The following is a 24357-nucleotide window of genomic DNA, read 5'->3' as shown; positions in this document are numbered from 1 at the left end:
TGGTCAATCTTTCCTCACTCATTCTCTCCATGTGCCCAAACCATTTCAAAACACCCTCTTCTGCTCTCTCAACCACGCTCTTTTTATTTCCACACATCTCTCTTGCCCTTACGTTACTTACTCGATCAAACCACCTCACACCACACATTGTCCTCAAACATCTCATTTCCAGCACATCCATCCTCCTGCGCACAACTCTATCCATAGCCCACGCCTCGCAACCATACAACATTGTTGGAACTACTATTCCTTCAAACATACCCATTTTTGCTTTCCGGGATAATGTTCTCGACTTCCACACATTTTTCAAGGCTCCCAAAATTTTCGCCCCCTCCCCCACCCTATGATCCACTTCCGCTTCCATGGTTCCATCCGCTGACAGATCCACTCCCAGATATCTAAAACACTTCACTTCCTCCAGTTTTTCTCCATTCAAACTCACCTCCCAATTGACTTGACCCTCAACCCTACTGTACCTAATAACCTTGCTCTTATTCACATTTACTCTTAACTTTCTTCTTCCACACACTTTACCAAACTCAGTCACCAGCTTCTGCAGTTTCTCACATGAATCCGCCACCAGCGCTGTATCATCAGCGAACAACAACTGACTCACTTCCCAAGCTCTCTCATCCCCAACAGACCTCATACTTGCCCCTCTTTCCAAGACTCTTGCATTTACCTCCCTAACAACCCCATCCATAAACAAATTAAACAACCATGGAGACATCACACACCCCTGCCGTAAACCTACATTCACTGAGAACCAATCACTTTCCTCTCTTCCTACACGTACACACGCCTTACATCCTCGATAAAAACTTTTCACTGCTTCAAACAACTTGCCTCCCACACCATATATTCTTAATACCTTCCACAGAGCATCTCTATCAACTCTATCATATGCCTTCTCCTGATCCATAAATGCTACATACAAATCCATTTGCTTTTCTAAGTATTTCTCACATACATTCTTCAAAGCAAACACCTGATCCACACATCCTCTACCACTTCTGAAACCACACTGCTCTTCCCCAATCTGATGCTCTGTACATGCCTTCACCCTCTCAATCAATACCCTCCCATATAATTTACCAGGAATACTCAACAAACTTATACCTCTGTAATTTGAGCACTCACTCTTATCCCCTTTGCCTTTGTACAATGGCACTATGCACGCATTCCGCCAATCCTCAGGCACCTCACCATGAGTCATACATACATTAAATAACCTTACCAACCAGTCAACAATACAGTCACCCCCTTTTTTTTTTAATATGATTAGTTAAAGAAACAGGGAAACTGACTCAGTTAAGGAAGAAGAGGGAGAAACAGGAGGATAGACAACTTATAGCACAGGTGCTGGGTATAGGGAAGCAGACGCTATCATGGCAGTAGAGGGAGGTGGGAGAAGAATCGTGGAAGCCAGGAAACTGTCTTAGGTCTGGCCACGGTCACGGAGAGGGTGAGACACGACGCAGTGTATGAACAGGAAATCCAAGAAATGAACAGAGCCTGTAGATACTACGTGAGGGGAAGTTGCAAGTATGACAAGACTTGCACATCGCATCTGGGGAAAATGTATATTCAAACACCCTTGAAAATGTTTGGACTTGCGTAAGAAAGGTAAATGCCTGTATGGGGAAAGATGTAGTTTCCCTTACCCAACATTATGCAAACAATCACCAGAGTCTAGATGATGCTTGAATGAGTCCTGTGAGACCTCCCACATATTAAGGACGATGACTCATACCTCTCGTGTCCATCAAAAACACATTCCTTTTTCAGTCAGAGACACACATCCAAACAGATACAGGGAAGAACTACCAAGGAACTTCTTTCTTCAGAATGGTGAGGGAACTGAGAGCCTTCTGGCAAGTTCAGCAGAACAACACAAAGCTGTGTAACGTCCTTCACATATGCCAACATACAGTGACCGAAATCACATCGAACAAATGAAAATCCCATATATAAGTGACTTGTTAAACGAGTTAAATGCAGTGTTTCAGTTTTCACTGAAACAACACAAAAAACATATGAATAATGAGGTGTGGATCCCAGACTACAACCCGTACGGATGCGACAGGATCATATTCTTATAACTCTTGAACTCCTCAAATGATGTCGTAGAAACACTCGTCGTCAAGGTTGAAAACTCAAGCCTGGTCATTGTAACAATCTATAGACCACCAGACGCAAAGCCATAAGAATTTACGGAACAAAGAACATAAAATCATGTTCTGACCTCAGAAACACAGCTCCAAATATACTGCTATTAGGAGACTTCAACCTTCCACACGTTAAATGGAGACAAGCAGGAAATAACATCGTAGCTGAAAATGTTGACACTGGACTGCTGTTTGGATGATCAGCTGCAAAAAAGATAGTTATTTAGACTACGGGAAAAGTTCTCCCTTAACCAACAAACAACAAAACCAACCTGAGGAAAGATCACACTGGATTTAATTTTTACAACTAATGTACATATATTATGCAATATCTTAAACACCTTATAATCTGACCACAACCAAATCGAAGTAAAAACAAGTTTGGATACTGAATCGTCTTTCAGAACACGTAACACTAGCTTATTTTCTCAGTAATTCACTTTTAATGATAGCGGATAAACTGGGAGGACATGATCAATGATGTGTGCGACACAATTAGAAACTCTCCAAACATGCAACAGACGTATACCAGCAAGAAGAAAGCAGAGAAGGTCTGACTTAGAGAGAGTAAGACTAACACCTGTAATTACAGGAGGTAAAAAGAATTGCAGACCTCCATGGTGTATCGGTTAGCGTTCCAGACCTTGAAGCATTCACGGGCCGCCCAGGGTCGAGCGCATAGGTTCGAACTCTGGTTGCGGCATTCGGCCCACAGTCAACCTAGTTATTCATGTATCCCGAAGGGTTGGTCGAGGAATTGGGTACCTGCTCATGCTAGGATATATATATATATATATATATATATATATATATATATATATATATATATATATATATATATATGCATATAGCATTATTGAGATGGCATTCGGTTGCCCGTGCCGTCTCAACATACATAAGAACATAGTTGATAAAGCCACAATTCACCCAACAAAGGAATGAAAACCCATGAAGTGAATTATAGGACGTGGATCATAAATCGAAATTGTCATGTAAAAGACAGGAAAATAAAGAAGAAAAATCCATTAATTAAACAAATAGCCCAAACATTTTTTCTCATGTGCAAAACACAAATCAAGAACCACAACCTCCGTTGGCCACTTAGAACAGAAGGCATTTTTGCAGAAGACTGGTAGGACATTGACGAGATTATAAAAAGGCAATATGAAAAGATATTCAATGATCCAAGAACCAAATTAAAGATAAATGACCCAACAGACTTATTCCTAAACAGTGATTCCTCTAATGCACACACAGCAGATATCATCACCTCAACACATGACTTCAAGAGAACATTGAGAGCATGTCCATGCACTCAGCCTCAAGCCCTGTGTCTTGGAACTCAGTTTTCATAAATGATTTCAAGACACCTTTAACACGTGCACTTAATATCCCTCGGAGATAAAGTCTAGATTTTGGCATCATTCCCAAGAGTCTGAAAGTGATTCACGTCTCCCCACTCTACAAAAGTAAAATGAAAGCAGTCCCAAAAAATTGTCGACTGATAGCTTTAACATAGCACACATCAAAGTCTACAGGTGTTCTTGTATTCCTCCTGTTCCTTATTCTCATATTTGATACTGACGTGAACACAAGCCACAGTTCTATATCATCCTTTGCTGATGATCCAAGAACAGATGTGAAAATCATGTCAATAGAAGATGCGGAATAGCCACGAAGAGAGAAAAGTCTTTAAGTAGGCAAACGAGAAAAAAACATGCTTTTTATTAGAGATCATTTTCAACTCCGGCATGGGATAACGAAAATATAAAAAACAACACAGAATATCGGCCAAACACAGACGCTACCATAAACCAATTGAATAATATGAACAACCTTGGAGTAATAATGTCTAACAACAAAACAACGGAAGCTTCATGAAGATGGAAGGATGGCTCCTGCGGACATTAAAGATGAAGGAATAGATACCAATAATGATAGTATTCAAAACGCTAATTCTTTCACGAATTAGCGTTTTAACATCACCCTTATTGCGTTTTAACATCACCCTTCAAGGAGGGCAAATTGCGGAATTAGAGCGTGTTCACAGATCTTTCACAGCTCATATTTATATGGTAAAGGAACAAATTTCTGAGAATGACTGCAATCTTGAAGTCATACTTCCTGGAGCGCAGGCAGTTGCCGTCTATCATCATCCTGGTCGGTATGGTTCCCAACTTACATTCGGAAATAGTATCCTGCTGGTACGAGAGACGGAAGACTTTGTGAAGTACAACCACTGACATCAATAGGTGCGATATGCACAGAAAGGGAGAACACCTTAAACATCTGGGGTCCAAGTTACTTCAACACCTTGCCATCTACCATCAGAAACAGCGTGGGATGCACGGGAGAGAAGTTCGTGTGAATTGGACAAGTAACTACATAGTGTACCACACCAGCCAGGCTGTAGAGGATATCTTGGCCTGAGGGATCTGCCTCCAGCAGCTAAGTCGACCTAAGACCCAGCCCAACAATCCGGGCCCGGTCCTGGCTATAGGGGTGAAGACCACCGAAGACTTTCACCAGGTATGCATCAGGTATCCAATTAGCGTATGTTAGGACTATCATTATACCTAGGAAAGTATGTTTGGGATACCAGTATATGGGAGAGTATGTTAGTTACCAACATACGTACGAGTGTCTTAAGACTACCAGGACGCCTAGAAAAATGGTGCTATCAGGTTACCAGGGAGAGTAAGTTAGGGATACTAATGTACTAGTAAAAGTATGTTTTGGAGTACCAGTATCATGTGTTAAGGCTACAAAATATAGCCTTGAGAACATGTTAGGGCTACCGTTATATACGGGAGAGTATGTGTACCTGGGCTACCAGCATATCTGGGATGGGAATGTATGTCAAGGCTGCTAGTATACTTGGAAGAGTATGCTAGAACTACGAGTATGCCTCGGTGAGTACGTTATGGCTACTAGTATACCCGGAAGAATATGTTAGGGCTACCAGTATACCCGGAAGAGTATGTTAGGGCTACCTACCCGTGAGAATATGTTAATACTAGTAATATACCCCGGAGAGTATGCTGAGGGTATCAACATACCTGTGAGAGTATGTTAGGACTACTAGTATTCCCCTGAAGGCATGTACACCTGGGCTAACATTATACGTGGGAGAGTATGTTAGTACCACAAATATACCTGGTGGAGTATGTTACGGCTACCAGTAGACATGGAAGAATATATAAGAACAAACAGCATACCTGGAAGAGTATGTCAGGGCTACCAACACACCAGTGAGACTATTTCTTGACTGACAGTTTACCTGGGGAAGTACGTTAGAGCAACTAGTCTACCTGGTAGAGTATGTTCAGCTACCAATATACCCAGAAAACCATGCATACCTAAGCTACCAGTATACCCGAGAGAGCCAGGTAGGGCTACCAGTATAAGTTGGAGAGTTTGGTAGGGTTATCTGTAAAACTGGGAGAATATGATAAAGAAATCAGTTCAACTGGGAGGGGTATGTTAGGGTTAGCAGTATATCTATGAAAGTATGCTAGGGCTTCAGCATTCCCGGAGAAGTATGTTAGGGCTGCCAGAATACTCAGACGACTATGTTAAAGTGGGAAACTGCAGACATTCGACCAAGCAAGTTGAGAGTAAATGTGAATAAAAGCAAGATTATTAGGTTTAGCAGGGCAGTAGGACACGTTAGTTGGGGTGTGAGTTTGAATGGAGAAAATCTGTGGGAAGTGAAGTGTTTTAGATAACTGGGAGTAGATATGACAGCAAATTATACCATGGAAGCGGAGTTGAGTCATAATGTAGGTGAGGGGGCGTAGGGTCCTGGAACACTGAGGAATGTGTGTAAAGAGAAGTTACTATCTAGGAGGAAAAATATGGGTATGTTTGAAAGTACAGTAGTCCCAGAAATGTTGGATAGATGCCAGGCATGGGCCATAGACGGGATTATATAGAATGGGATAGAAGTGCTAGAAAATAAATGTCTGAGGACAATATATGGTGTGAGGAGGATTGATCGAGTCAGTAATGATGCAATAACAGAGAGATATGGCGATGAGTAGAGTGTGGTCGAGAGAGCTGAAAAAGGTGCGTTGAAATGGTTTGGACATATGGAGAAGATGAGCGAGGAAAAGTTGACAAAGATGATTAACACATTCACGGGCTATCCAGTGTCGCTGGCTTGATCTCGAATCCTGGTTGTGACAATCGGTCCAGAAGCTGGCCAGCTGTTCATCTTCCCATAGGGATTGGTCGATAAATTGGGAATTATACTTAGGCTAGGATATATATATATATATATATATATATATACATATATATATATATATATATATATATATATATATATATATATATATATATATATATATATATATATATATATATATATATATTATATATATATATATATATATATATATATTATGTATATATATATATATATATATATATATATATATATATATATATATATATATATATATTTTTTTTTCTTTTTTGCTTTGTCGCTGTCTCCCACGTTTGCGAGGTAGCGCAAGGAAACAGACGAAAGAAATGGCCCAACCCACCCCCATACACATGTATATACATACGTCCACACACGCAAATATACATACCTACACAGCTTTCCATTGTTTACCCCAGACGCTTCACATGCCCTGATTCAATCCACTGACAGCACGTCAACCCCGGTATACCACATCGATCCAATTCACTCTATTCCTTGCCCTCCTTTCACCCTCCTGCATGTTCAGGCCCCGATCACACAAAATCTTTTTCACTCCATCTTTCCACCTCCAATTTGGTCTCCCACTTCTCCTCGTTCCCTCCACCTCCGACACATATATCCTCTTGGTCAATCTTTCCTCACTCATTCTCTCCATGTGTCCAAACCATTTCAAAACACCCTCTTCTGCTTTCTCAACCACGCTCTTTTTATTTCCACACATCTCTCTTACCCTTACGTTACTTACTCGATCAAACCACCTCACACCAAACATTGTCCTCAAACATCTCATTTCCAGCACATCCACCCTCCTGCGCACAACTCTATCCATAGCTCACGCCTCGGAACCATACAACATTGTTGGAACCACTATTCCTTCAAACATACCCATTTTTGCTTTCCGAGATAATGTTCTCGACTTCCACACATTCTTCAAGGCTCCCAGGATTTTCGCCCCCTCCCCCTCCCTATGATCCACTTCCGCTTCCATGGTTCCATCCGCTGTCAGATCCACTCCCAGATATTTAAAACACTTTACTTCCTCCAGTTTTTCTCCATTCAAACTTACCTCCCAATTGACTTGACCCTCAACCCTACTGTACCTAATTACCTTGCTCTTATTCATATTTACTCTTAACTTTCTTCTTTCACACACTTCACCAAACTCAGTCACCAGCTTCTGCAGTTTCTCACATGAATCAGCCACCAGCGCTGTATCATCAGCGAACAACAACTGACTCACTTCCCAATTTCTCTCATCCCCAACAGACTTCACACTTGCCCCTCTTTCCCAAACTCTTGGATTCACCTCCCTAACAACCCCATCCATAAACAAATGAAACAACCATGGAGACATCACACACCCCTGCCGCAAACCTACATTCACTGAGAACCAATCATTTTCCTCTCTTCCTACACGTACACATGCCTTACATCCTCGATAAAAACTTTTCACTGCTTATAACAACTTGCCTCCCACACCATATATTCTTAATACCTATATATATATATATATATATATATATATATATATATATATATATATATATATATATATATATATATATATATATATATATATATATATATATATATATATATATATATCTTTTCTTTCATACTATTTGCCATTTCCCGCATCAGCGAGGTAGCATTAAGAACAGAGGACTGGGCCTTTGAGGGAATATCCTCACCTGGCCCCCTTCTCTGTTCCTTCTTTTGGAAAATTAAAAAAAAAATGAGAAGGGAGGATTTCCAGCCCCCCCCCCCCCGCTTCCTCCCCTTTTAGTCGCCTTCTACGACGCGCAGGGAATACGTGGAAAAAATTCTTTCTCCCCTGTCCCCAGGGATAATATATATATATATATATATATATATATATATATATATATGTTCCCTGGGGATAGGGGAGAAAGAATACTTCCCACGTATTCCCTGCATGTAGTAGAAGGCGACTAAAAGGGGAGGGAGCGGGGGGCTGGAAATCCTCCCCTCTAGTTCTTTTTTTAATTTTCCAAAAGAAGGAACAGAGAGTTGGGCCAGGTGAGGGTATTCCCTCAAAGGCCCACTCCTCTGTTCTTAACGCTACCTCGCTAATGCGGGAAATGGCGAATAGTTTGAAAGAAAAGAAAAGATATATATATATATATATATATATATATATATATATATATATATATATATATATATATATATATATATATATATATATATATATATATTCACTCACTTCCTGCAGAAAGAATTCCTTCTATCTTCTATATATGTACGTGTGTATATGTATGAATAAATTTGCCAGATAAGACCTAATGAATTAACAATCCATAAGTTTTCATATGATAAATCAGCTAAATAATGTACATAACAACGAAACCACGTGCAGTGAAGGATTTAATTTTGCTGAACTTATAGACATAGTAACATAGATATGCTGTGTGATATAATCCTCAACGTCAGAAGTCTATAACAAGATTGCTCGTAGGTTATATAACATATTAGATAAAATCTCATCATATGTCACGTTATGTCACATTACGTCTGTCACTGAAGTGACGTGGGCCAGGCTGAGGTGTGACGGGGCCTGGTCGGTGCGTCCATCACCCGTCTCACGTCACCTTCACTCCCTCCACCTGTCTCCTCCTTCTCGACCACCACCTACCACCAACCCCCAGCACGTCTTCCCTGTCTCCTCCCCCACCACCACCACCACAACCACGCTCGAGCACACCATCCTTGTGGCCTCCATTACACCCAACATCAACACCCAGTTCACCTTGCCCGTGTCCTCCACCACCACCAATACCACGCCCCAACACACCTTTATTTTTCCACCACTACCTTAACTCAACAAACCTTTCCTGTCTCCACCACCACGCCTCAACACTCCTTGCCTGTCACTTACACCACCACCAATAATACGCCCCAACACACCTTTTCCGTCTTCACAACCACCACCACTACCACACCCCTTCAAACCTTGCCTGTCTCCTCCACCACTACCCCAACCACGCCTCAACACACCTTCCCTGTCTCATCTACCACATCTACCGCTACGCTCTAACACACCCTCCCGTTTTCATCACCACCACCACTACCACGGCCCAACACACAGGATTCCAAGCCTGGCTTTACCTTGCGATCCTTATCTAAGTCTTCGCCTTCACTTTATTCTCTCTCCTCTTTCTTCTCCTTATCATCCTGTCTCTATTCACGTAGATAAATATCATCGTCCTCCAGCAGATAAAGACCATCAGGTCTTCTATTATTTGTCTTTCCCTCGTACATTTTTATCATTATTTGCTGTACATTGCCTTTCTCTATCACTTCCATTTTATCATTCCCTTTCTCATATCTCATACAGTGACCCAGATTTAAGAAAAAGACATTGGTTTGATGGACTACATCCTTTCTTAACTGTATTCAGTATCACTACTTCTTATTGTTCGTGTGTGAAGGAAGAGAAAGAAGAGGACACTGATCTTTTATTCGACGATCGCCATCTTTATCCAGTATCAGTAAAAAGAAATGTTTGCTTCGCCACAGACAGCCTCAAAATATGAGTTTCATATTTCCTTAATGTTCCCGTTTTTCTGTATCATCATATATCATTGGTGAACACGGTACCAAAACTTGTTTCTCGCTTTAATTATCATAATGTAGGACCATACGGAGGTGGTCCACCATAATGTACGACCATACGGAGGTGGTCCACCATAATGTAGGACCATACGGAGGTGGTCCACCATAATGTACGACCATACGGAGGTGGTCCACCATAATGTAGGACCATACGGAGGTGGTCCACCATAATGTAGGACCATACGGAGGTGGTCCACCATAATGTAGGACCATACGGTGGTGGTGCATCATAATGTAGAACCATACGGAGGTGGTGCATCATAATGCAGAACCATACGGAGGTGGTCCACCATAATGTAGGACCATACGGTGGTGGTGCATCATAATGTAGAACCATACGGTGGTGGTGCATCGTAATGTAGGACCATACGGAGGTGGTCCACCATAATGTAGGACCATACGGAGGTGGTCCACCATAATGTAGGACCATACGGAGGTGGTCCACCATAATGTAGGACCATACGGAGGTGGTCCACCATAATGTACGACCATACGGAGGCGGTCCACCATAATGTAGGACCATACGGTGGTGGTGCATCATAATGTAGGAGGTGGTCCACCATAATGTACGACCATACGGAGGCGGTCCATCATAATGTAGGACCATACGGAGGTGGTGCATCATAATGCAGAACCATACGGAGGTGGTCCACCATAATGTAGGACCATACGGTGGTGGTGCATCATAATGTAGGACCATACGGTGGTGGTGCATCATAATGTAGGACCATACGGAGGTGGTCCACCATAATGTAGGACCATACGGAGGTGGTCCACCATAATGTAGGACCATACGGAGGTGGTGCATCATAATGTAGGACCATACGGAGGTGGTGCATCATAATGCAGAACCATACGGAGGTGGTGCATCATAATGTAGAACCATACGGAGGTGGTGCATCATAATGCAGAACCATACGGAGGTGGTCCACCATAATGTAGGACCATACGGTGGTGGTGCATCATAATGTAGGACCATACGGTGGTGGTTCATCATAATGTAGGACCATACGGAGGTGGTCCACCATAATGGAGGACCATACGGAGGTGGTCCACCATAATGTAGGACCATACGGAGGTGGTGCATCATAATGCAGAACCATACGGAGGTGGTGCATCATAATGTAGGACCATACGGAGGTGGTGCATCATAATGTAGAAACATACGGAGGTGGTCCACCATAATGTAGGACCATACGGAGGTGGTCCACCATAATGTAGGACCATACGGAGGTGGTCCACCATAATGTAGGACCATACGGAGGTGGTGCATCATAATGTAGGACCATACGGAGGTGGTGCATCATAATGCAGAACCATACGGAGGTGGTGCATCATAATGTAGAACCATACGGAGGTGGTGCATCATAATGCAGAACCATACGGAGGTGGTCCACCATAATGTAGGACCATACGGTGGTGGTGCATCATAATGTAGGACCATACGGTGGTGGTGCATCATAATGTAGGACCATACGGAGGTGGTCCACCATAATGTAGGACCATACGGAGGTGGTCCACCATAATGTAGGACCATACGGAGGTGGTGCATCATAATGCAGAACCATACGGAGGTGGTGCATCATAATGTAGAACCATACGGAGGTGGTGCATCATAATGCAGGACCATACGGAGGTGGTGCATCATAATGCAGGACCATACGGAGGTGGTGCATCATAATGCAGGACCATACGGTGGTGGTGCATCATAATGTAAGACCATACGGTGGTGGTGCATCATAATGCAGGACCATACGGTGGTGGTGCATCATAATGCAGGACCATACGGTGGTGGTGCATCATAATGTAGGACCATACGGTGGTGGTGCATCATAATGTAGGACCATACGGTGGTGGTGCATCATAATGTAGGACCATACGGTGGTGGTGCATCATAATGTAGGACCATACGGAGGTGGTGCATCATAATGTAGGACCATACGGTGGTGGTGCATCATAATGTAGGACCATACGGTGGTGGTGCATCATAATGTAGGACCATACGGTGGTGGTGCATCATAATGTAGGACCATACGGTGGTGGTGCATCATAATGTAGGACCATACGGTTGTGGTGGAGGGAGCAGCAAGTTGGATCATCCATGTCGGGATCTGGTGGCATCCATCTCTTGGTGCCGTTAACACCTATGAAGTTATTATGGTCATGCTCGCGTGACCCATTGTGGATATTGAGCTGCCACTATCTTTCAAAGCGGTTGTTTTCAGTGCCAAGTAATGCTGAGAGAGAGAGAGAGAGAGAGAGAGAGAGAGAGAGAGAGAGAGAGAGAGAGAGAGAGAGAGAGAGAGAGAGAGAGAGAGAGAGAGAGAGAGAGAGAGTCCTAGACTGCTGAACAACGAGTCGTTCATGGTTTGATTCATGATTGAAATGCGCCACCCACAGGGACCCTTTGAACTTTCCTTTTCTAATCCTGTAGATGGTCAGGTCGGAGAAAGAAATGTAGAAAAAGAATTGAAGATACCAAGTTGGTGTGATGGAGGAATAGATAAAAGAGATAAAGATAAGAGAATGTGTACGAGATAAATGGAAAGTTATAAGGAAAAACTAGACGGTATAGCAGAGGGTAGGACAGTGAAAAGGTCTGCGTCGCCTGTGAAATGCAATGCTCATAAGTTGTAAAAACTAAAACAAACTGAAAAAACTACACACCCTTTTCTATGGTAAAGCGAGAGGAACGAAACGAAACAAAATAAAACGTGGAGGAATGTCAGGAAGAATAAAAGAGAAAATGGAGGGTAGATATATTCAGCAGTGGACAGTAAGGTGGTGCAGGCCAGTCACAGCCGCGCCAATATTTTGCTATATTGAGTCGTGATCTGTCAGGAATTCCGCTGCCAAGCGGAGGTGCTGCAGCGCAGGCCGCTGCTCTCTCAGTGGTTCCTACTGTCTATTTTGTATTGTATTTACTGTATACCTACAGGTATCTTACACCCTCGGGCTCTACACTTATCATATACTGTATAGCTACTGGTATCTTACACCAGCGGGCTCTACTACAATTCTTGACTCATTCATTGATATATTTTTCTATCTACCTTTTCCTCATCGCTCGCTCGTCATACCATGACCATTCCTGTATTTCTTTAGTCCACTACACAGAACCAACCAACTGTACAATTCTTTATCTCTCTTTTTCTTCTGTTGTATCTCCTGATCTACGCTCACATATACCTGTCATTATATTTAAGTATTTGTTATTCTTATTTCATGAATTACTTTCTCCTTATTTATCTCACTAGTTATCCCCTCTGTACCGGGAGAGTTTCTGGTGCCGTGATGTGTATCGTTGATGATTTGGCATACAATACCTTCCAACAGCAAGGATTCGAAACCAGGACCTTTCGCGTGGTAGTTGGGAACTATATTCATATATATATATATGTATATATATATATATATATATATATGTGTATATATATATATATATATATATATATATATATATATATATATATATATATATATATATATATATATATATATATATATATATATATATATATATATATATATGTGTGTATATATATATATATATATATATATATATATATATATATATATATATATATATATATATATATATATATATATATATGGGTATGTTTGAAGTAATAATGGTTCCAACAAAGTTGAATAGTTGCGAGGCGTGGGCTATGGATAGAGTTGTGCGCAGGAGGGTGGATGTGCTGGAAATGAGATGTTTGAGGACAATATGTGGTGTGAGGTGGTTTGATCGAGTAAATAATGTAAGGGTAATAGAGATGTGTGGAATAAAAAGAGCGTGGTTGAGAGAGCAGAAGAGGGTGTTTTGAAATGGTTTGGGCACATGGAGAGAATGAGTGAGGAAAGATTGACCAAGGGGATATATGTGTCGGAGGTGGAGGGAACGAGAGAAGTGGGAGACCAAATTGGAGGTGGAAAGATGGAGTGAAAAAGATTTTGAGTGATCGGGGCCTGAACGTGCAGGAGGGTGAAAGGCGAGCAAGGAATAGAGTGAATTGGATCGATGTGGTATACCGGGGTCGACGTGCTGTCAATGGATTGAATCAGATCATGTGAAGCGTCTGGGGTAAACCATGGAAAGTAGTGTGGGGCCTGGATGTGGAAAGGGAGCTGTGGTTTCGGGCATTATTACATGACAGCTAGAGACTGAGTGTGAACGAATGTGGCCTTTGTTGTCTTTTCCTAGCGCTACCTTGCACACATGAGGGGGGAGGGGGATGTTATTCCATGTGTGGCGAGGTGGCGATGGGAATAAATAAAGGCAGACAGTATGAATTATGTACATGTGTATATATGTATATGTCTGTGTGTATATATATACGTGTACATTGAGATGTATAGGTATGTATATTTGCGTGTGTGGACGCGTATGTATATACATGTGTATGGGGGTGAGTTGGGCCATTTCTTTCGTCTGTTTCCTTGCGCTATCTCGCAAACGCGGGAGACAGCGACAAAGCAAAATAGAATATATATATATATATATATATATATATATATATATATATATATATATATATATATATATATATATATATACGTATAGAATTATTCGTTTATCATTTATGTTTTCATTTATCTTTCATTTGTTTACTTATTCATTCATTCATTCATGTGTGTGTGTCTCAGTCTACACAGGGATCATATATATATTTCTTCCTATCATTGTCGCCGACCTGACACGACCAGTAACATGCCAGACAACAGCCATCTGAGGTAAAAGAAAAACATGGATGAAACCATTACCAAATCCTGAGGTGTTGGTAAACCCGAATTCTGAAGGTGGAAAGGATGTAGGAAATGGGAAGGAAGGGAATTCCATAGCTTTTCTATTCGTAAAATGATTACGGACAAGTATCGTCTGGGTCGAGACTCTAACGTTCGATAAACAGGCAGACAGGTCATGAGAATAGTGGCTTCAGTAGCACTTGTACGACAGGGAGAGGAGCAGCAACATTACGTAGATGTCTAAGGACGGTTGAAGACAAGTGACAGAGGGAGATCTGATAAGACGATAAGCGTTTAGTTCCATTCAGGATAAGTGACGGGTCAAGGAGGAACTATCTTTGAATTCCAGCCGTACTCCATGATGGAAAATATATACACTTGTAGAAGAAACATCTACTCAAGAGATATGATTATGGCACCTATGGAACGCTCCCAGCTTTTAGGTAGCAAAATCTGTAAAGGTCATTATAAGGATTCTTCTGAATACAAAAGGATAGTACTGGACTGCCAGACATTTTTGTTAATGAAGGACTGAGCTGTAGTGTTTTGAAAATCAATATTGACAAACGAGAGAGATTTAGGAAACCCCAGGGAGATTATAACCAGGTTACTGCTTTCTCAATTCGAGATTCTGCACGGAACCAGATTAAGAAAGAAAATATGATCAGTGCGAGAAAAGGGAAAGGCTTAAAAAGAAAGGAAAAATGCGTTGACACACACACACACACACATACACACACACACATATATATATATATATATATATATATATATATATATATATATATATATATATATATATATATATATATATATATATATATATATATATATATATATATACATATATATATATATATATATATTTTATTTATTCATTTTGCTTTGTCGCTGTCTCCCTCGTTTGCGAGGTAGCGCAAGGAAACAGACGAAAGAAATGGCCCAACCCACCCCCATACACATGTATATACACACACGTCCACACACGCAAATATATATGCCTATACATCTCAATGTACACATATATATTACACACACAGACACATACATATATACCCATGCACACAATTCACACTGTTTGCCTTTATTCATTCCCATCGCCACCTCGCCACACATGGAATACCATCCCCCTCCCCCCTCATGTGTGCGGGGTAGCGCTAGGAAAAGACAACAAAGGCCTCATTCGTTCACACTCAGTCCCTAGCTGTCATCCAATAATACTCAAAACCACAGCTCCCTTTCCACATCCAGGCCCCACACAGCTTTCCATGGTTTACCCCAGACGCATTGTACAAAGGCAAAGGGGATAAGAGTGAGTGCTCAAATTACAGAGGTATAAGTTTGTTGAGTATTCCTGGTAAATCATATGGGAGGGTATTGATTGAGAGGGTGAAGGCATGTACAGAGCATCAGATTGGGGAAGAGCAGTGTGGTTTCAGAAGTGGTAGAGGATGTGTGGATCAGGTGTTTGCTTTGAAGAATGTATGTGAGAAATACTTAGAAAAGCAAATGGATTTGTATGTAGCATTTATGGATCTGGAGAAGGCATATGATAGAGTTGATAGAGATGCTCTGTGGAAGGTATTAAGAATATATGGTGTGGGTGGCAAGTTGTTAGAAGCAGTGAAAAGTTTTTATCGAGGATTTAAGGCATGTGTACGTGTAGGAAGAGAGGAAAGTGATTGGTTCTCAGTGAATGTAGGTTTGCGGCAGGGGTGTGTGATGTCTCCATGGTTGTTTAATTTGTTTATGGATGGGGTTGTTAGGGAGGTGAATGCAAGAGTTTTGGAAAGAGGGGCAAAAATGAAGTCTGTTGTGGATGAGAGAAATTGGGAAGTGAGTCAGTTGTTGTTCGCTGATGATACAGCGCTGGTGGCTGATTCATGTGAGAAACTGCAGAAGCTGGTGACTGAGTTTGGTAAAGTGTGTGAAAGAAGAAAGTTAAGAGTAAATGTAAGTAAGAGCAAGGTTATTAGGTACAGTAGGGTTGAGGGTCAAGTCAATTGGGAGGTAAGTTTGAATGGAGAAAAACTGGAGGATGTAAAGTGTTTTAGATATCTGGGAGTGGATCTGGCAGCGGATGGAACCATGGAAGCGGAAGTGAATCATAGAGTGGAGGAGGGGGCGAAAATCCTGGGAGCCTTGAAGAATGTGTGGAAGTCGAGAACATTATCTCGGAAAGCAAAAATGGGTATGTTTGAAGGAATAGTGGTTCCAACAATGTTGTATGGTTGCGAGGCGTGGGCTATGGATAGAGTTGTGCGCAGGAGGATGTATGTGCTGGAAATGAGATGTTTGAGGACAATGTGTGGTGTGAGGTGGTTTGATCGAGTAAGTAATGTAAGGGTAAGAGAGATGTGTGGAAATAAAAAGAGTGTGGTTGAGAGAGCAGAAGAGGGTGTTTTGAAATGGTTTGGACACATGGAGAGAATGAGTGAGGAAAGATTGACCAAGAGGATATATGTGTCGGAGGTGGAGGGAACGAGGAGAAGTGGGAGACCAAGTTGGAGATGGAAAGATGGAGTGAAAAAGATTTTGAGTGATCGGGGCCTGAACATGCAAGAGGGTGAAAGGCGGGCAAGGAATAGAGTGAATTGGATCGATGTGGTATACCGGGGTTGACGGGCTGTCAGTGGATTGAATCAGGGCATATATATATATATATATACATATATATATATATATATATATATATATATATATATATATATATATATATATATATATATATTTATATATATATATATATATATATATATATATATATATATATATATATATATATATATATATATATATATATATATATATATATATATTTCTTTTTCTTTCATACTACTCGCCATTTCCCGCGTTAGCGAGGTATCGTTCAGAACAGAGGATTGGGCCTTTTGAGGGAATATTCTCACATGGCCCCCTTCTCTGTTCCTTCTTTTGGAAAATTAAAAAAGATGAGAGGGGAGGATTTCCAGGCCCCCGCTCCCTTCCCTTTTAGTCGCCTTCTACGACATGCAGGAATACATGGGAAGTATTCTTTCTCCCCCATCCCCAGGGATAATATATATATGTATATATATATATATATATATATATATATATATATATATATATATATATATATATATATATATATATATATAAATTTATATATACAAACCACCATACACAACATATTGTCCTCAGACATCTCATTTCTAACACATCCACCCTCCTCTGCACAACTCTATCTATAGCCCACGCCTCACAACCATATAACATCGTTGGAACCACTGTTCCTTAAAATATACCTATTTTTGCTCTCTGAGATATCGTATATGTGTACGTGTGTATATGTATTTATGTATTATGCGATGAAATGTATAGATAAGTATATGTGCGTGTGAGGGCGTTTATGTATATGCATGTGTATGTGGGTGGGTTGGGCCATTTTTTGTCCGTTTCCTTGCGCTACCTCGCTAACGCAGGAGACAGAATCAAAATAGCCCATTTAATTTGATTTAACATGTAATTCTTATATATATGCAGCACTACATGTTTCACAGAGATATTTCGACTCATCAAGTGCAAAAAAATTCATAAAGGTTTTTAAAATCCCAACACTAACACAAAAATTTCGTCTCCTCTGCCATTCTTGACAACACACTGGCCTGACCGTTAAAGGGAAAGTGGGGGGGGGGGGGGGTGCCATATGGTTAAGGCGGGTTGTATGAGTGTGTGTGTATAGGGGGGGGGAGGAGGGGTGGTAGCCTGGGAAAAAAGACGTGTGTGTTCAACTATCTTTCATATGTAATCGTTTCTCGTTTCTTGATAATTCTTTCACACTGATTTGGTTCATAATAGGATGGGCTTTAAAGTGACCTGGGGACATTTTGAAGTTCTTTCTATTATCAATTAAGACGGATTCAGTGACGTTACGGGCAGCATAATGATACGAGGGGCAAAATGTGACTAGGTTGTTAAGGTCTACACGATGATCATTTTCATGATAGTTTCAGCGACCGCATTTTTGGGGTCACCTCTGGGTACTAAATGACGGTGCCAATAGCATCTCTAAGTCACTGTTTTACCGGTCTGGCCAACGAACACACATACACACACACACACACACACACACACACACATACACACACACATGAAATGTTTGAGGACTATATGAAGTTTGAGGTGATTTGATTGAGTATGAAAGGGTAAGAGCGATGTGTGGTAATGAAAAGAGTGTAGTTGAGAGAGGAGAAGAGGGTGTGTGGAAATGGTTTGGACATTGGAGAGAATGAGTGAGGAGAGATTGACTAAAAGGATATATGTCAGAGGTGGAGGGAACAAGGAGAAGCGGGAGACCAAATTGGAAGTGGAAGGATGGAATGAAAAAGATTTTGAGCGATCGGGGCCTGAGAACACAGGAGTGTGAAAGGCGTGCAAGGTATAGAGTGAATTGGAACGATGTGTTATACCTGGGTCGACGTGCTGTAAATGGACTGAACTAGGGCATGTGAAACGTTTGGGGAAAACCATGGATATAACTGTGGGGCCCGGATGTGGATAGCGAACGGTGTTTCAGTGCATTACACATGGCAGCTAGAGGCTAAGTCAGTTTTTCTGGCGCTACCTTGCTGAATCAGGGGGCAGCGATGCTCTTTACTGTGGGGCGGGCTAGCTCCAGAAATGGATGAAGTCAAGTAATTATGAATATGTACTTGTGCATATACGCATATGTCTGTGCATGTGTATGCATATGTATGTATATATGCATGTGTGGGCGCGTATATATATATATATATATATATATATATATATATATATATATATATATATATATATATATATATATATATATATATATATATATATATGTATATATATATATATTTTTTTTTTGCTTTGTCGCTGTCTCCCGCGTTTGCGAGGTAGCGCAAGGAAACAAACGAAAGAAATGACCCAACGCACCCCCATACACATGTATATACATACGTCCACACACGCAAGTATACATACCTACACAGCTTTCCATGGTTTACCCCAGACGCTTCACATGCCCTGATTCAATCCACTGACAGCACGTCAACCCCGGTATACCACATCGATCCAATTCACTCTATTGCTTGCCCTCCTTTCACCCTCATGCATGTTCAGGACCCGATCACACAAAGTCTTTTTCACTCCATCTTTCCACCTCCAATTTGGTCTCCCACTTCTCCTCGTTCCCTCCACCTCCGACACATATATCCTCTTGGTCAATCTTTCCTCACTCATTCTCTCCATGTGCCCAAACCATTTCAAAACACCCTCTTCTGCTCTCTCAACCACGCTCTTTTTATTTCCACACATCTCTCTTACCCTTACGTTACTTGCTCGATCAAACCACCTCACACCACACATTGTCCTCAAACATCTCATTTCCAGCACATACATACTCCTGCGCACAACTCTATCCATAGCCCACGCCTCGCAACCATACAACATTGTTGGAACCACTATTCCTTCAAACATACCCATTTTTGCTTTCCGAGATAATGTTCTCGACTTCCACACATTCTTCAAGGCTCCCAGAATTTTCGCCCCCTCCCCCACCCTATGATCCACTTCCGCTTCCATGGTTCCATCCGCTGCCAGATCCACTCCCAGATATCTAAAACACTTTACATCCTCCAGTTTTTCTCCATTCAAACTTACCTCCCAATTGACTTGACCCTCAACCCTACTGTACCTAATAACCTTGTTTTTATTCACATTTACTCTTAACTTTCTGGAGGAAGTGAAGTGTTTTAGATATCTGGGAGTGGATCTGTCAGCGGATGGAACCATGGAAGCGGAAGTGGATCATAGGGTGGGGGAGGGGGCGAAAATTTTGGGAGCCTTGAAAAATGTGTGGAAGTCGAGAACATTATCTCGGAAAGCAAAAATGGGTATGTTTGAAGGAATAGTGGTTCCAACAATGTTGTATGGTTGCGAGGCGTGGGCTATGGATAGAGTTGTGCGCAGGAGGATGGATGTGCTGGAAATGAGATGTTTGAGGACAATGTGTGGTGTGAGGTGGTTTGATCGAGTAAGTAACGTAAGGGTAAGAGAGATGTGTGGAAATAAAAAGAGCGTGGTTGAGAGAGCAGAAGAGGGTGTTTTGAAATGGTTTGGGCACATGGAGAGAATGAGTGAGGAAAGATTGACCAAGAGGATATATGTGTCGGAGGTGGAGGGAACGAGGAGAAGAGGGAGACCAAATTGGAGGTGGAAAGATGGAGTGAAAAGGATTTTGTGTGATCGGGGCCTGAACATGCAGGAGGGTGAAAGGAGGGCAAGGAATAGAGTGAATTGGAGCGATGTGGTATACAGGGGTTGACGTGCTGTCAGTGGATTGAATCAAGGCATGTGAAGCGTCCGGGGTAAACCATGGAAAGCTGTGTAGGTATGTATATTTGCGTGTGTGGACGTGTGTATGTACATGTGTATGGGGGTGGGTTGGGCCATTTCTTTCGTCTGTTTCCTTGCGCTACCTCGCAAACGCGGGAGACAGCGACGAGGTATATAAAAAAAAAAAAAAAAAAAAAAAAAATATATATATATATATATATATATATATATATATTCATATATATATATATATATATATATATATATATATATATATATATATATATATATATATATATATATATATATATATGTATATATATATATATATATATATATATATATATATATATATATATATATATATATATATATATATATATATATATATATATATATATATATATATATATATATATATATTCTGTTTCCCCTTTTAGAAAGACAGAATACAAGGAGGGGAGGGGCTCTGGCCCCCGCTCCCGTCCCCTTTAGTCGCCTTCTACGACACGTGAGGATTGCATGGGAAGTATTCTTTCTCCCCTATCCCCAGGGAGGTGAAGAGAGTGGTGAGAGTAAGTGAGCTTCGGAAGGAGACTTGTGTGAGGAAGTACCAGGAGACACTGAGTACAGAATGGAAAAAGATGAGAACAAAGGACGTAAGGGGAGTGTGGGAGGAATGGGATGTATTTAGGGAAGCAGTGATGGCTTGCGCAAAAGATGCTTGTGGCATGAGAAGCGTGGGAGGTGGGTTGATTAGAAATGGTAGTGAGTGGTGGGATGAAGAAGTAAGATTATTAGTGAAAGAGAAGAGAGAGGCATTTGGACGATTTTTTGCAAGGAAAAAATGCAAATGACTGGGAGATGTTCAAAAGAAAGAGGCAGGAGGTCAAGAGAAAGGTGCAAGAGGTGAAAAAGAGGGCAAATAAGAGTTGGGGTGAGAGAGTATCATCGAATCTCAGGGAGAATGAAAAGATGTTTTGGAAGGAGGTAAATAAAGTGCGTAAGACAAAGGGACAAATGGGAACATCAGTGAAGGCTGCTAATGGGAAGGTGATAACAAGTAGTGGTGATGTGAGAAGGAGATGGAGTGAGTATTTTGAAGGTTTGTTGAATGTGTTTGATGATCGAGTGGCAGATATAGGGTGTTTTGATCGAGGTGGTGTGCAAAGTTAGAGGGTTAGGGAGAATGATTTGGTAAACAGAGAGGGGGTTGTAAAAGCTTTGCGGAAGACGAAAGCAGGCAAGGCAGCGGGTTTGGATGGTATTGCAGTGGAAGTTATTAGAAAAGCGGGTGACTTTACTGTTGACTGGTTGGTAAGGTTATTTAACGTATGTATGATTCATGGTGAGGTGCCTTAGGATTGGCGGAATGCTTGCATAGTACCATTGTACAAAGGTAAAAGTGAGTGCTCAAATTACAGAGGTATAAGTTTGTTGAATATTCCTGGGAAATCATATGTGAGGGTATTGATTAAGGGCGTGATGGCATGTACAGAGCATCATACTGGGAAGAGCAGTGTGGTTTCAGAAGTGGTATAGGATGTGTGGATCAGGTGTTTGCTTTGATATATGTGTGTGAGAAATACGTAGAAAAGCATATGGATTTGTATGTAGCATTTATGGATCTGGAGAAGGCATGTGATAGAGTTGATAGAGATGCTCTATGGAAGGTATTAAGAATATATGGTGTGGAGACAAGTTGTTAGAAGCAGTGAACAGTTTTTATTGAGAATGTAAGGCGTGTGTATATGTAGGAAGAGAGGAAAGTGATTGGTTCTCATTGAATTTTGGTTTGCGGTAGGGGTGTATGATGTCTCCATGGTTGTTTAATTTGTTTATGGATGGGGTTGTTAGGGAGATGAATGCAAGAAGAAAGCTGAGCAAATGTGAATAAGAGCAAGGTTAATGAGTGCAGTAGGGTTGAGGGACAAGTCAACTGGGAGGTATTGAATGGAGAAAAACTCATGAATGGAGAAAAACTGGAGGAAGTGAAGTGTTTTAGACATCTGGGAGTGGATTTGGCAGCGGATGGAACAATGGAAGCGGAAGTGAATCATAGGGTTGGGGAGGGGCGAAAGTTCTGGGAGCGTTGAAGAATGTGTGGAAGTCGAAAACGTTATCTTGGAAATCAAAAATGGGTATGTTTGAAGGAATAGTGGTTCCAACAATGTTATATGGTTGCGAGGCGTGGGCTATAGGTAGAGTTGTGCGAAGGAGGGTGGATGTGCTGGAAATGAGATGTTTGGATAATATGTGGAGTGAGGTGGTTTGATCGAGTAAGTAATGAAAGGGTAAGAGAGATGTGTGGTAATAAAAAGAATGTGGTTTAGAGAGCTGAAGAGGGTGTTTTGAAGTGGTTTGGTCACATGGAGAGAATGAGTGAAGAATGATTGAAAAGAGGATACATGTGTCAGAGGTGGAGGGAACGAGAGAAGTGGGAGACCAAATTGGAGGTGGAAAGATGGAATGAAAAAGATTTTGAGTGATCGGGGCCTGAACATGCAGGAGGGTAAAAGGCGTGCAAGGAATAGAGTGAGTTGGAACAATCTGGTATACTGGGGTTGACGTGCTGTCAATGGATTGAACCAAGATATGTGAAGCGTCTGGGGTAAACCATGGAAAGTTTTGTGGGGCCTGGATATGGAAAGGGAGCGGTGGTTTCGGTGCATTATACATGACAGCTAGAGACTGAGTGTGAACGAATGTGGCCTTTGTTGTCTTTTCCTAGCGCTACCTCGCGAACATGAGGGGGGGAGGGGGTTGTTATTTCATGTGTGTCGTGTTGGCGACGGGAATGAATATGGGCAAACAGTATGAATTATGTCCATGTGTATATATGTATATGTCTGTGTGTGTAGATATATGTATATGTTGAGATGTATAGGTATGTATATGTGTGTATGTGGACGTGTATGTATATACATGTGTATGTGGGTGGTTTGGGCCATTCTTTCGTCTCTTTCCTTGTGTAACCTCGCTAACACGGGAGACAGCGACAAAGTATAATAAATGAATATAAATATATGTATATATATATATATATATATATATATATATATATATATATATATATATATATATATATATATATATATATATATATATATATATATATATATATATATATATATATATATATATATATATATATATATATATATATATATATATATATATATATATATATATATATATATATATATATATATTATATATATATATATATATATATATATATATATATAT

This window comes from Panulirus ornatus, chromosome 4 (genome assembly GCF_036320965.1).
Source record: "Panulirus ornatus isolate Po-2019 chromosome 4, ASM3632096v1, whole genome shotgun sequence".
Lineage (NCBI taxonomy): Eukaryota > Metazoa > Arthropoda > Malacostraca > Decapoda > Palinuridae > Panulirus > Panulirus ornatus.
Note: the sequence above shows the minus strand (reverse complement) of the source record.